The 15,755-nt window shown below is 36.4% G+C and overlaps 1 protein-coding gene across 12 annotated transcripts in view; it reads right to left on the bottom strand.

The window, feature by feature from the left end:
• The window catches only part of ARHGAP10 (Rho GTPase activating protein 10), a 358,414-nt gene that overhangs the window by 148,533 nt on the left and 194,126 nt on the right, over positions 1 to 15,755 (bottom strand). The window lies entirely within an intron of this gene.

Below are 15,755 nucleotides of genomic sequence, written 5' to 3'. Positions count from 1 at the left end.
CCAGAAGGGGGAAGGGCGATGGAGTTGAATCACCAATGGCCAATGAGAAATCAGTCATTCCTACACAATGAAGATTCTATAAAATACCCTAGGTATCAGAAAGCTTCCAGGTTAGTGAAAACATGGAGGGTAGCAGAGAGGACATGCAAGCTCCAAGCCCCTTTCCCTGTACACTGCCCTAGATATCTCTTCATCTGGCTGTTCATTTATTTCCATCAAAATATCCTTTGTCATAAATTGGCAATGGTAGGTAAACAGGCTTCCTGAGTTCTATGAGCTATTCTGGCAAATTACCAAACCAAGGAAAGGATCATAGGAACCCCCAATTTATAGCACAGGTGACAATCTGGACTTGTGACTGGCATCTGAAGTGGTGGAGGGCAGTCTCGTGGGAGTGAGCCGTTAATCTGAAACATCCCCACTAACTTTAGTTAGTGTCAAAATTTGGTTAAATTGTAGGATACTCAGTCTCTGCAGAGATTTAGAGACCTGCTGGGTATGGAAAAACCCATACACTTGGAGTGCAGAAGTACTGTGTGAGTAGGGAAAAGTCGTTCTGTGTCACACTGGGGCAATAGTAATTCTATTTTTAATTTTTTGAGAAATTGCCACACCTTCCCCACAGCAGCTGCTGTGTATTCCCACCAACAGTGCAAAGGGGTTCCAATTTATCCTCACCAAAACTTGTTATATTAGTATCTCTCTTTTTTTTATTAAAGTAGCCATCTTAATGGGTGTAAGGTGCTAGTGATGATTAAATTTTTATTTATAAAAGAGATGCATGCTTATTATCACCCAGGCATGGACAGAGTAAAACCAGAAAATCATTTTCCAGCTGTTCCCAATTCTGTGTTCAAGAAGGCAGACTGTTAACCATTTGGTGTTTCCTTCTTATTTTCTTAGAGCCCTATGTCGGTCCTCTGGGCCAAACAATCTTTCTCAGTTCAGTTTATTCAGATATTCAGAGATTCAGCCAGAAAACTCTTTACACCAGGAAGGAACACTAGATAGAAAAGCCATTAATAATGCCTCTAACCTGAGGGCAGTTTCTCAAATGAAACAAATTTTGAACATTTGATCCAAATATTATAAATTAGCATTCAAAAAGAACTTTTCTGGCAAGGAATTAAAAGGCAAAACACAGAAAACTAGAAATGAAAGTAGATGGCTGTAACGAAAAGTAAATATTAATTCCTATTCAATAGTAACATACTTTTTAAAGTTATCACTCCTGTGGTAGTATTTCATCTCATTTTTACTAATGGATAATCTTTCTCAGTAATATTCAACTATAATTCAATAATAACTGCAATTTTAATAAAGTACTATAAAGTAAAAAGTCCTCCAAAAGCAAGAGCCAAACGTGAATAAGTAGTGCTCTGAACAGTCACTCCTACAGGCATTATGTCTTCTCCCCACATGATAGTTATAAAGCACAAGTTGTTTAAGGTTCACTACAAAGTAACTATAGTTACAATTGATGGGCTCTAGCCTACAACCATTTTCTCCAGAACGAAACTTGTAGGGGTGGAATAAATCACCAATAATCCCCAACCCTCATCCTTAAATAGCAAAATGGTTCTCTATTGTCTACCCTACTTTTTTTTTTGGGGGGGGGGGGTATTAGCTCCACTGTTGCATCACCTTGGCACTACACAGTACAGACCCAAGGTCCCACCTCCTCCCGCTCTACTACACACAGCATCTTTTTGGAGCAAGAATCAAGGCAAGATGCCCAGACAACCAGTCTGTTTTAAGAAGTTCCTTGACTGGGACGTGAAGATTTTGGCCCTTATTCTTAGTAACCCACACTGGGCTCAAGGGAGTTAATTAAAATTGTGAGGGAAAACTTCAGATGGCACAAATGTTTTTCTTTACATTCTTTAAGTGATAAAACAATATTTACATATGGGGGTCTCACGTCTGCAAAAATGCTCCGTTCTTGTCGAGAAGAAAAAAATATCTGGATACCTAAGTTAGACATCTATTTATTCAAACATTTAGTATGCAATTAAGTGAACAAAAGTATAAAATGTAAAAGAAGATGTGGTAGCAAATACATAATAGAAAGTTGACAGCTTCTCTCATCCAGGAATGGAAAAACTAGCAGAGAAAATGGGACTGGAGGCCAAACACGGCAACTTCTATCACAAGAAGACAAACAGAGTTTACAAACATTCAGTTCAATAAACATTGAGTGATTGCTTACTCTCCTTTAGATTTTGTGCCAGAGGGCCAGGAATTATTTATCGAATACTTTACTACCATGTCCTAGGCACTGAGCTAGGCATCCCACCCACAAAGGGCTTATTGTCTATCAAACAAGAAGGTAAAGAACAAAAACAAAAACAAAAATCACACAATCTATTAATTATAATCGTACAGAGTCCTGCAAAAAGTCAGCTACCAAAGAGAGAAAGCATAATAAAGACATCAGAAGATGTATGGCTAAATACAAAAGCATTCAACTTCAAATATGTTAAATTGTTGTCAGGAAGACTTGTCTGTGGCTAATTCAGCTGCCAGTCTCAGAAGACATTTCAACATTCAAGGTGCTACGTGGGGGGGGGGGGGGGGGGGGCGGGAGGGGGTGTAAGAAAGAGAAAGATCTCACCTAGTCAAGGAAATTAGGTTTCCTTGGGAAAGGAAATTTAACCTAAGGCCTTCAGGATACAGGAGCCACGTCAGAGCATCAGGGCCAGAGATTACCCCCTAAACCGAGAAGGCTCACAGAAGAGAAAGGAGGGGCTGGCTCAACCTCATCAACCATCCTCCCAGCCAGCCAGAGAGCAATACAATGGAAAGCTACAGAGGCAGCCTAGGGATCCAGCCAGAAAGGGATCCTTGGCTGTGTGAAGACTGATTTATCCTAAACGTCACTGAAGGTTTTTAGGTTTTTAGTAGGGGAATAACATGACTAAAGGTGTACATGAACCCTGGCTGCTGGGTGGAAATGGACTGGAGACAGGCAAGAGCTGGCTGCAGAGACTTGTTAGCAGACTGAGAGGATGAGATCAAAGGGCCAAATGAAGGGGAAAAAATGCAGGAACTTGGAAATAGGAGTTTGCTTCTTGGTGCCATAGGCAACAAAACAATAAGTAAGAAAGTAGCCACTCCAAGAATCAAAAGGAAAGGAAAGGTCAATTACAATGCTTCATCAATAACTAGTAAAGGGATTCCATGAAAGCCAAAAATGATTGCAGTAAATAAGGACTTAATAGGCTTACATTCAAAAAGTCAGCCACTGAGCCTGATGAGATTCCTGCGCTTTCTAGTGTTTTTTTTTTTTTTTTTTTTTTTTTTTGCTTTCCCCTAAGGTTCTCCACTGATATGTGAGGGGAAATAATATTTACTACATATAGATAGGTGGATATTCACATAGAGTGGCAAACAGATGGTGGATAAGAGAAACAATGACTGGTCCTGATAACTTGAAACACAAGAAAAAAAGTGTTGAATAATGAAGAGTCTAAAGAGTTATGAACTAGAATTAAGATAGCACAGTAGGGGGAAAAAAAACAATTGTCCGGCTTCCAACGAAATAGAGCACACTTGGATAATACTCCAATGTGGCATAAAAACTAAAGAATTACTATATGCCTTGTCTCCAAGCACAATGACTCAGATTTGAGCCACCTATAGCCCTTTATGGAGTACAGCAGAGAAAAAACAAACTGATCGAAAGATGAGAGATTAAGTAGAAATATATCACCTACAAGGAAAGGATTCTATTTGTTTGCATTTTGACGAATAATATCATGAGACTCAAAACAATTCCCCCTTTGAGAATTAATTCATCATGGTACACATTTTCAGAACAATTCACACTTATTACACACAGGGGTCAGTCACTAATATTACATAAAGCTGAGTTCCCATCCTATCACACAGATGGCTCACATTCATCCCCCATTTGCTTAGCCCCCATTTCCAAAACATTAGTACAGGAAAAGTAAAAAAAACTGTGCATTAAAACATGTTTTAAGTATTTTCAATTTCTCAAGTTCCTTTTTTTAATAAATTGCTAGGAAATCATTTTGCAAATATGAGACTTCAGGAAGCAGTGGATACAATTTAAACTATAGTATTAACAGCATCTCACTGTTAAACCAAACCATAAAAAGTCTTTAGTTTTTGAAACAAAGCCATTTTACTCATGAAATTTAAAAGATATACAGAATGACTCAGTAGGGGCAGCCCGGGTGGCTCAGCGGTTTAGCCCCGCCTTCAGCCCAGGGTGTGATCCTGGAGACCCAGGATGGAGTCCCACAGCAGACTCTGCATGGAGCCTGCTTCACCCTCTGCCTGTGTCTCTGCCTCTCTCTCTCTCTCTCAATCTCTGTTTCTCTCATGAATAAATAAATAACATTTTTTAAAAAAAGAATGACTGAGTAAATATATGGATAGCAAAAAAACAAAAGATTTAACAGTGTGCTAGATTATTCACAATCACATCTTCATTTCATGAAGAAGCTACAGTAACATCAGTCACTCCACTGGAACTGGAACTAGGTTGACAAAGTTCTAATTTTTGGTACTTGAAGCCAATACCGCTGCCAGGTACTATACTCGTCCACTGAGGACACAACATCCTTTTCTCCATCTGATAATTGATTTTTTTTTTGATAATTCATTTCAACCAAACTAACATCTAAGTACCTAATACGTGCCAGGCATCGTGCTAAGCTCGGATTAATTTCCCACACACAGTAAGTAAAACTAATTCTTAGCAAATACAAATGCGACAGTATGAACTTCCTAAAGAAAAAAATGGACAAGGGAAAAGAGCAATTTGCCCGGATAGTCTATCTTTCTTTTGTTAAAACCATAACTGTTGACTGTAGAGCAAAAGGTAGAGAATTGAAATCTGAAGAAAAACACTTGGGTTAAGCAAGCTCTTGTTCTTAAATCAGCAATTCACCTTTTTTCACTCACTCATTAAGAAAATACGTATTATGAAGCACCACAAAGGCCTGCACATGAGCAGCAGTCTAGAGAGCTATTATCTGTGCTCTACATTTGACCCCATATCTATTAATTCTCTTTCAACTGCATATTTTACAGTTCGATCAAAGCATGTGGAAGACCTGTGTCTTCCTTATATCCTACACGATAGTTCAATGAGCCTGTAAATTAAGAAAATATAAAAACAGAAACATTCACATTTGTGAGATGCCAATTAATGAGATTTTATAAATAGAGAGTTAAGAGAAAAGAAAACTAAGAACCAGCCATCAAAACTTACAATGCAAACAATCAGGAATATTCTAATGTTTTTCTAAGAGGGATGTTGAAAAGGAAAAAGGAAAAAGGAAAAAACCAAACCAGCATGTTGTAAAGTCCTGCACTAAATTTTACTATAAGAAGGGGAAAGTGCCAAAGCCAAACCAAACACTTTGTAAAGTTATATAAATGTAGTTGTCATAATCAGATTCACATAAGAATTGCTGGAAAAAAGTTTTAAGTACAAATCTATGAATCTAACATTTTTCCAGAAATGATCAAAAGCAAGGTGCATGATTTTACTAGGGGTAAAGGATAAAGACTTTATAATAACTTCTTTCTTCTGTTAAACAACAACAAAATAAAATAAAATAGAGCAAGTAAGCATTGATATAGTCAAAGTATGATTATTTCCCCTAATAAAAGTGAATTCAAACCATTAATCATTAGAGAACTGCTACTTTAGAATGTAGAAAGTTTTAAGAGAACAGAGTTCAACCCTAACCACAACAGGATGGAAAACCTATAAAATCATTGTTTAAATAACAACTGGAGAACTGAAGATGCAAAAAGCAAAACAAGAAAACAAACAAAAACCCTAATGAACTAAAATGTAGACGAAAAGAAGCCCTTTCTTAAAGAGCAAATAACACATGCACACACAGCTACTTTCACCTTGAGAAGCAACAGGACAAAGAGGAGGACAACAGTAGAATTGAACTTTTAAAGGCATAGTATTGGGGGGAGGGGGTACAAATCCCTAAAAATGAAGACACAAAGGGAGTCTGAATCAATTCTCTAACTCCTTCCCCTGGGACCTCACCAAGTGCTCAAAAGGAAATGTGAGAGCAGGGCTGAGACCCCTCCATCCATGGGCCCCCCCATCAAGGTGTGTGTGCCAAGTATGAGAGGCAAAGCAAGAGAACCTCCAGAGGTTCTGATGGTGTTCTCAAAATCACATAGACCCTTGATAGAATCTAAATAAAGTAGCAACAACACAGAACCTCAGCTCAACTGCCAACTAAAGTGACAGCCCTACATATTAGCAGCCTCGTGGAAGACAGGGCATGCCCTTTCCCAGGCAAAAAAATATTACTTTCTTTCTACTGCTCTCTCACAATATTTGGCTTTCAACCAAAAGATTATGAAGTATGCAAAGAAGCAAGAAAATATCACTCAACATACAGAGACAAAGCAGTTAGGAGAACCAGACTCAGAAATAGGCCAGATACTAGAGGAGGAAAAAAATCAGACAGCACTTATGAACAACTATACATATGTGAAAGGATCCAGTACAAAAGGTAGCCAATATGTGTAAACTGATGGGAATTTCAGCAAAGAGATGAAAAAACTATTTAAAAAGAGACAAATGGATATTCAAGAAATGAAAGATAAAAGAACAATGATGAAGAATTGAGGAGAGCACATTTTATATGCAAACCAACCAATCAGGAGTCTGTATCAGGCAACCATCCCCTTTATCTACCTCTCATCACTTAGGAAGGTGTATTTCATCTGCCCTAAAGCACCCCAGGACAACCACCCCTACAGGATTTTTCCAAATCTATTTGGAAAAATAGACCACCAAAAAAAAGACCACCAAAACTATTCAAACTAGCCAATCCTAAATTGCTTCCCTTCTCTGCCTTGCCTTTTTTTCTTTTTACAGAAACCCCAATAAAGACTGGTCTAGGATTTTCTCTCACTCTTTCCTGACTCTTGACCAAAACCTGGCATTCCACATGTGGTCCTATGTGGCATGGCATGCCCTCTTCTCTTGGAAACTATAATTAATAAAATGGTCTTCCAGTCCCATTAGTCTGTCCATGTCATCACTCAGTCACTTCCATAAATTAAAATCCTTAAAATTAAAATCCAGGAACAACAAAAACAAATACCAAATGGTCGGACATAACATAACTGGAATCCCAGAAAGTGAAGAAAGAGAAAATGGGACAGAAGAAGTATTTGAAGAAATAATGACTTCGATTTTCTAAACCTGCTATGAAATATCAACTTACATATCCAAGAACTTCAATGAACCCAAAGCAAGATAAAACAAAGAAAGCCACACCTATACACATCAAAAAAAAAAAGAAAAGAAAAGAAAATCTGAAAAGTAGCAAAAGAAAAAGATGACATACAGGGTAATAATAAGAAAGATGGATGACTTATTATCATTATAAAAAAATGGGAGGCCTATAGAAAATAGAATGACTTCTTTGAAGTCCTTGGGGGAAAAACTATTAATATAGAAATCTACATCTATCAAAAATGAAGGCAAAATAAAGACATCTTCAGACAGATGAAACATGAAAGAATTCTTCTCCAGCATATCTGCATTACATGAAATGCTAAGATTAAATTAGCCTAAAGGAACTTAAGGGAAATGGCACAAGACAAAAATTCAGTTCTGCAGAAAAAAAATGAAGAAAACCAAAATGGATAAACATATTGATATTTTTAAAAGACAGGAAAATCACATAAATAAAGCAAAATTTCTTTAAAAGATTAGTAATTATTGATTTTATAAAATAAAAGTAGTAATGTATATTGGGTTCATAGTGTACATAGAATTAAATATATAATGGGGCACAGAGGGCAAAAGGTAATAATTAGAAAAGAGAAAAACAAAATAGAAAATAGACAAATAATAATAATACACATAGAAAAACCCCCAACACATTTGGAACTTTCAAAACATATTTCTAAATAATACCTGAGTATTATTCAACACTTTTGTCCCAATCACATATGAAAAATAAAGATATTTGGAAGTGAATTACAATGAAAACATTATACATAAAAATTTGTAGGATGGAAACAAAATTGTAGGATACAAACTAAAGTAGTCCTTTTAAGGAAAATTATATATTTAAATGTCTATATTCAGAGGAACCTGGGCAGCTCAGTCAGTTAAGTGTCCAATTCTTGATTTTGGCTTAGGTCATGATCTCAGGGTCATGAGATCAAGCCCCACTTTGGGCTCCATGCTAGGCATGAAGCATGCTTAAGATTCTCTCCCTCTTCCTCTACCCATCCCCCCTACATGCACTCTCTCTCTCAAAAAAAAAAGTCTACATTCAAAAGTAAAATGAAAAATCAACACTTCTTGCTTAAGAAGCAATTAAAAGAAAAACAGATTAAATCCAAAGTAAGTAAAATAAAATAATAAAAATAAAAGCAGAAACCAATAAAATATAAAATGAACAATATGGGTTATCTGAAAAAAAATTAACTGATAAAGCTCTAGGCAAGATATCACAAAAAAATGAAACAACAATTCCCACAGCAGGAATAAAAAATGAAGTATCACTACAGATCCTACAGACATGAAGTAGTAAGAAATGGATATTATGAAGAAAGGTATGCTAACAGAGACAACAGTTTAAAGGAAACAAATGCTTTGAAAACTCAATTTATAAAAACTAACAAGAAAAAGAGAAAATCTGAATTTCTCTTTACTCACTAAATTACTCACTAAATCTATAATTTTAAATTCCCCACCAAGAAAATACCAGACCAAGAGGACTTCAAAGGTGAATTCTCTGAAACACTTAAGGGAGAAATAATACCAGTATTATGCAGACATTTTCAAAAAGCAGAGGAGAATGGAAAACCTCCTAACTTTCCTAAAGCCACCATAACCCTGATATCAAAATCAGACAGACATTACAAAAAAAGAAGATAACTCACAATTTCTCTCATGAACATAAATATAAGTATCCTTAATCAAATATTAGCAAAATGAATATAACAACAGATAGAGAGGTTAATAAACCATGACCAGGTAGAGTTATTAACTCGGGAATGTAATATTAGTTTAACTTAGAAAATTCAATACAATTTACCCATAAAAGATCTAATAAAAATATTTAAAGACCATTTTGATAGATAATAACACTATGTTAAAGTCAGTATCTTTCATCATTAAAACTGGGAATAGAGGGACTCCTGGAAGGCTCAGTGGTTAAGCTCAGGGCATGATCCAGGGATTAAGTCCCACATGAGGCTCCCTGCAGGGAGCCTGCTTCTCCCTCTGCCTGTGTCCTGCCTCTGTGTGTCTCTCATGAAAAAATAAATAAAATCTTTAAAAAAAAAAAAAAACTGGGAATAGATAAAAGCTTCCTCAACATGTCAAAGGCATCTATAATCTTCAGCTATCATCATACTTTACAGTGAAATAATAAATTCTTTTCCCCTGAGATCGGGAATAAGGTAAGATTTCCAATATCCCCACTTCTATTTAATATTTTATTAGAGGTCTTGGCACCGCAATAAGACAGGTAAAAGAAATAAAAGACCTATATATTCAAACTCAAAGAAATCTGTTTATATTCACACATGATACCATTATGTACATAAAAAAATCATAAGGAAATTTTAAGAAGTCAACTCAGCAATATTGTAGGACACAAAAACCAAGTGCATTTCTGTATATTAACAGTTTATTGGAAAATGAAATGTAAAAAAATAACATTTAGAAATGTAAAATACTTAGAGAAATTTAATGAAAGCTATCCATAACCACTATATTGAACACTATAAAACATTACTGAGAGAAATTAAAGACTAAATAAATGGTAATTACTCAAGAATTATTAAAGTTCTGTATTGACGATATTAGACTGCAGGTTTTTTGTAGAAATAAACTGGTTGGTTATTGTAGATCCTTTGCAGTAAAATGCAAAGGATCTACAATAAACAACTAATTTTGAAAAAGAACAGAGAAATCACGTCTGGCTTCAAGACTTACTATACAGCTATAGCAATAATGGTGGTATAAAACTGGCAAAAGGACAAATAGATTAATGGAATAGAATAGGAAATCTAGAAAGAGACCTACACACACAGTCAAATAATTTACAACAAATTTGCCAAAACAATTCAATAGCAGGAAAGTTCTTTTCAATGAATGGTGCTAGAAATACTGGATACCTACATAAGAAAAAAACAACAATCTCTACACATCATACCATATACCCTCCCACCTCATCCTCCAAAATCTTCTTAGGTCACAAACCAATTATAAAACTTTTATAAGAAAATATGGGAAAATATCTTAACAAAACTGGGATAAAGATTTCTTAAAGCAAAGAGCTCTAGCAATAAAATTTTTAAAAACTGATAAATTGAGGGGTGCCTGAGTGGCTCAGTCAGTTCAGTCTCCGACTCTTGGTTTCAGCTCAGGTCATGATCTTGCAGAGGTGAGATCGAGCCCAGAGACAGGCTCCCTGTTCAGCAAGGAGTCTGCTTCAGATTCTCCCTCTCTTTCCCCATCTGTTCCTACCTTCAACTTGCATGTGGCATGCACTCACTCACTCTCTCTCTCAAATAAATAAATTAAATCTTTAAAAATAATTGATAAATACAACTTTATCAAAATTAGGATGTTCTTCTCATCAAAAACACTGTTAAGAAAATGAGTAGCCGGGCAGCCCGGGTAGCTCAGCAGTTTAGCGCTGCCTTCAGCCCAGGGCCTGATTCTGGAGACCCGGGATCGAGTCCCATGTCAGGCTCCCTGCATGGAGCCTGCTTCTCTCTCTGCCTGTGTCTCTGCCCCCGCTCCCCGTCTCTCTCATGAATAAATAAATAAAATCTTAAAAAAAAAATGAGTAGCCAAGCCACAAATTAAATATTTACAACTAATATATTGGATGAAAGATTTGTAACCAGAATACTTAGAATAATTCCTACAATCCAATAACAACAACAACAACAAAAAAAAACATACTTTTTTAAATGAGCAAAGGATTTGAATAAACACTTCACAACAGAAGAAATATAAATGGCTAAAAAGCACATGAAAAATTATTCAACATCACTAACCATAAGTGGCTAAAAAGAAAAAGACTGCCATGATCAAAGATCGGTAAGAGGGTAGAGCAACTGGAACTCCCATATATTGCTGGTAGGAGGATTAAAACTACTCTGGAAAACTGTCAATTTCATAAAAAGCCAAATATACATAAACATATATATAAAAACATATGTGTGTGTGTATATATATATATATATATATATATATACACACACACACACACACACACACATGCACACACCAGCAATCCCACTCAAGGTATTTATCCAAGAGAAATGAAAGTATGTGTCCACAAAAACCCTTCTATACAATTGTTCATTACAACTTTATTCACAAAAGCTAAGAATGGTTCTATGATCCACATTACAATGTCCTTCAACATGCATTTTAAGAATAAATTCATATTAATGCCAATTTAGATTTCCATTTAAATAATGGAACCATATAAAATGTGTCTTTCAACAATTATATGATTTCACTCATATGTGGAATTTAAGAAACAAAACAGTAGGGTAGAGGAAGGAGGAAAAATAAAACAAGACAAAGTCAGAGAAGGAGACAAATCAAAGAAACTCTTAATATAGGAAACAAACTGAGGGTTGCTGGAGGGGATGGGGATGCAGGGATGGGGCATGTGGGTGATGGGCATTAAGGAGGGCATGTGTGTAATGAGAATTGGGTGTTATAGAAGACTGATGAGTCACTCACTGAACTCTACCTTTGAAACTAATAATATACTATATGTTAATTTAATTTTAAATAAAATTTAAAAAATAAAATGTGTCTTTCAGTATGCCTCTATCAACTACCATCTTTAGGGCAAAATCTTACATATTATGAAAAACACAGAAGCTTATATGCAAGAAATGCTGTCTCTAATTCTGCGTAATCCATTTTCTACCAGTTCCACCTAAACTCTTTTAAAATGATTTTTTTCCTAGTCTCTCCACTCTGGAATCTAAGAATTCTTGAATGATGCATCAGCCCTTACAGATCCCTTCACATTCTGGTTTTATTCATCCCCTGAACTATAACCAATTAAGCTGTTATACTAAACCAGATGATGCTTCGTTGCAGAGGACTGTCTTGTGCTGGATATTTAGCATCAGGGCTGGTCTCCATCCACGCCGGGTTAGTATGACAATCACAGTGTCTCCAGACACAATCACTCACAGTTGAGAACAAGACTTAAAAGATTATCTCAATATGTTTTCTCAAGACTTCCTATCATTCTTTCTGCCTTAGGCAACCCTGCCTCTGAGTTTCCAAACCGTTACCAAATCTTCAAGATCCAATTTAACAATTTTTCTAGCGAGCTTTCCCAGCCAGCCCCACTCATTGCTTCACAGCTCCTAAAGCACCTCAGACCTCTGAAAACACTCTTAGTCTGTGAGTCCCCTCAAAGCCAGACCTTTTAGCTTCTCATTCTTGCATCCTTAGTGCCAAACACAGTCCATGACTGTTTAAGTGCCTGAATGGCATGCTCTGTAAGATACTTACAAATATACCGTAGTTAATGTGCTACAGAAACATTATTATTCAGCCTAACTGCATGGGCTTCTGGAAGCAACATGTTCTTAACTTACTTTTCAAGTGACAAACAAGAAAGTAGCATGCACATAGCTGCTAAATAAAGTCTTTGGTGTCGCAGTACTTGAAAATGTTTACTGCTCCAGATACCTAGTCAACTGCCTCCACCCACTGTCATCGTGAAAATATAAATGAGGGAATTATGAAAGTAAGAAGTATCTTGCCATCCTTCAAGACTAATATACCAGGAATCAGGCAAAAATCAAACCAAACAGAACATCTGAAATGTCAGATTAATGAGAGCAAAATGGGAAGCATTTTCTTTAAGCAGTGCCTGAATGTGATGTGTGGGAGAACCTCACACAATGGTAATTATTTATCAAGCAAATGTGTGGGGGTCACAGCACAATGTGGCATGTGATAAGCATACGAAGGAAGCTAAAAGCACATTATATAACAAAATGGTTGGGACAGGAGGAAGGAGATGATGTTTAATCCTTTGGAGAATAACGCTGCATCTTCTGACATACTACAGCTTGCCAAGGAGCAACTAACCACACAAAATCCTCTTCCCCCACTTGAAATGAGTGACAGGATCATTTCATAGCCCACAGTATCAGTGTGTGGCTGGCATGAAGTACTGAATGTTTACGTCATTTTAATTATGCTCCTTATTTGCAGCTGCATTTTTTTAAAGCTTTATTGAAATTCACACTATAAAATTTACTCAGAGTATATAATTCAACAGCTTTTAATATATTCAAAGAGTTGTAGAACCATAACCAAAATCAATTTTAGAACATTTTCATCACCTCCCCAAAATACTCCATATCAATTAGCAGTTAGTGTCCATTTCCCTTGAAACTCCCAGCCCTAGGCAGCCACTAATCTCCTTTCTGCCTATAACAATTTGCCTGCTCTGGATGTGTCATATAATCATATACATAGTCTCTTGTGACTCGCTTATTTCACTAAGCATGCAGTTTCCAAGATTCATCCACATTATAGCACACATTAGCTCTTCATTCCTTTATACTGCCAAGTCACACTTCCTTGTATGAATGTAGCACATTTTATCCATCCATTCATCAGCTGACAGACATTTCAGTAGTTTCTACATTTTGGCCATTATGAATAATGTTGCTGTGGACATACGTGTGCAAGATTTTTTTTTAAAGATTTTATTTATTTATTCATGAGAGACACACAGAGAGAGAGAGGCAGAGACACAGGCAGAGGGAGAAGCAGGCTCCATGCAAGGAGCTGGATGTGGGACTCGATCCCAGAAATCTGGGATCAGGCGTGTGCAAGCTTTTTATGCTGATGTAGGTTTTCATTTCTCTTGCATATATAACTAGAAGCAGAATTTCTGGGTCACATGATAACTTGATGCTTAACTTTTTTTGTTTAAAGATTTTATTTTTAAGTAATGTCTACACCCAACATGGGGCTCAAACTCAAAACCCTGAGATGAAGAGTTGCGTGCCCTACCAAATGAGCCAGCCAGATGCCTTTGTGCTTAAGTTTTTGAAGAACTGCCAAACTGCTTCCCAAAACAGTTATACCTTTTTAAATTTCTATCATCAGTATATGAGAAAGTTCCAATTTCTCCACATCCTCACCAATACTAGTTATTATGATTTTTTAATTACAGCCATCCTAGTGAGTACGAAGTGGTATCACATTGTGGGTTCATTTTAAATATGTTTGTTTGTTTGTTTATCTAATTTTTTAATTAAAAACCTATTTAATTTTTTGAGTAGGTTCCTTGCCCAATGTGGGGCTTGAACTCATGACCCCAAGATCAGGAGTCACATGCTCTACTGAGGGAGCCAGCCAGGAGTCCCTCATTGTGGTTTTGATTTCCCTAATGGCTAATGTTGTTAAACATCTTTTGATGTACTTACTAGCCACTTGCATATTTTCATTGAAAAAAAATGTCTAATTCAAATCTTCTACCCATTTTTAATTGGATTATTTGTCTTTTTATTATTGAGTTATAAGAGTCATTTATGTATCCTGGATACAAGTCCCTTAACAGATATACCATTTGCAAGTATTTTCTCCCATTCTGTGGGCTGTCCTTTCACTTTTTGGATGGTATTCTCAGCACATGTGTTCCTAAATGTTCTTAGCTGAAATAGTCAAAGTATACTTCTGGTGAACTGAGAGGAGGAAAATGAAGCACAGGTCCATTTAACATTGATAATCGAAGTAGTAACGGCTAGTTGGGCCCCTACCCTCAACCATTCTCTCTTTCATTATCAGTGACAGATTCCAGAAGAATCAGAATAGCACAGGGATGTCTTGAAACAAAAGACAGCAACTGCCCTGCCTTGGCATTTCCCAGCCTCCCTTGCAGCTGGTTATAACCATATAATTCCATTCACATCATTATGGGATCAGAAGTGTTATGTTCAACTTCTGGAAAGTGTGCCTACAACAAGAGACAGTGCTATTTAAGTGGGATGGGGCATGGTGCACTTAAGGTGATTGGGAAAGTAAGCCATGCACAAGGGGGAATAAGACCTGGCACCAAGAAGCATGCTACTTATACTCACCCTGGTCTGATCTCCTCTAGGCTCTCCCAAATCAGAGAAAAAAAAGAAACTTTGCATTATTTAAGCAATCTTATTTTGAGTTTTTCTGTTACATGCAATCAAACCTGACCTAAACTCATGCAACAATTAAGTGAAAGCTCTTGATTTATATCTACATAAATCAAATGCTAGCCCAGGCTCCATGCTGCTGTTTATGAAGTATTTTGCCTGTTGTCACAATGTTATCTGACTGCTTTTCCAACCCAAGGAATAAAAAAAATAGCAAAAACTGATACCAGAAAAGAAGACAAAATATGTTTATATGTTAAGCACATTCAATCAACTGTGAAATTACTATATGAAGGTACCGATAGGAATGCTCTACAAATTCCATCAGAAACCCACTTACAATACCCATCTGCTCCATAATGGGTTAAGTTTATTTTCTTTAAGCAAAATAACAAAAAACAAAAAAACCACTGGAGTTCACAGCACTGCTGTGTGGTACAGAAGAAAAGGATAGCTAACTGACAGTTGCTTGATTGAATCTAATCCCAGTTCTGTCACTTCTAAGCAACAATTCAATTTCATTTAATTCAATACAAATTTGGTGAATGCCCACCATATAGAAAGTCTTGCGT

Source organism: Canis lupus, chromosome 13, assembly GCF_048164855.1.
Source record: "Canis lupus baileyi chromosome 13, mCanLup2.hap1, whole genome shotgun sequence".
Lineage (NCBI taxonomy): Eukaryota > Metazoa > Chordata > Mammalia > Carnivora > Canidae > Canis > Canis lupus.
Note: the sequence above shows the minus strand (reverse complement) of the source record. Positions and strands in the feature narration are given on the sequence as shown.